Source organism: Hyperolius riggenbachi, chromosome 10 (assembly GCF_040937935.1).
Source record: "Hyperolius riggenbachi isolate aHypRig1 chromosome 10, aHypRig1.pri, whole genome shotgun sequence".
NCBI classification, from domain to species: Eukaryota; Metazoa; Chordata; class Amphibia; order Anura; family Hyperoliidae; genus Hyperolius; species Hyperolius riggenbachi.
Window position 1 is genome coordinate 92,018,484 of NC_090655.1, and position 637 is coordinate 92,019,120.

Here is a 637-nt window from a genome sequence, read left to right on the forward strand (position 1 = left end):
TTGGCAATATGCCCTCACTCAGCCCCACTGCTATCCTCTATTTTCTCTAAGGCCTCTTTCACATTACAACGTGTGCAGGAGAACGGCTCCTGCACTCGTTGAATAGGCTGCGATGTGTCGTCGGGAATCTGCAATGCGACGCTGAGTAGCGGCGGTAGTAATTAATCCGACGGGGAAATGCAGATTCCCGAAGTTAAAATGCTCCCAGGTGCGTCGTACCGCAACGCAGCATCGGATGTGAAAGGTAAAATGAAACCCTATGGACTTTCATTTCACCTTGGTCAACGCAAACTATCATAGTTGTTTGAAACGCTGGAAACTAGCTGTAGTGTGAAAGGGGCCTAAGGCACATCCATCATGTCCATTCCATCTGTACAATATCAGAAGCTGAGTGAGGAGGCAGCCATGCTCCATGTGGTACATTTCATATCTAGACACATGATGGGGGGTATGTAAATTGTTGACACATGAGGAAGTGGGGGTCACATAATGAGGGGAGTAAATGAAATGGGTAAGGGGAATGGGGATGTGGGAGGAAACAGGAGTGCCTAAAGGACACTTGTGCAGTGTGGACAACCATAAGATGCTACTTCAACAGTCCATCTAGGGAATTCTTGCTACAACACAAGAAACCCAG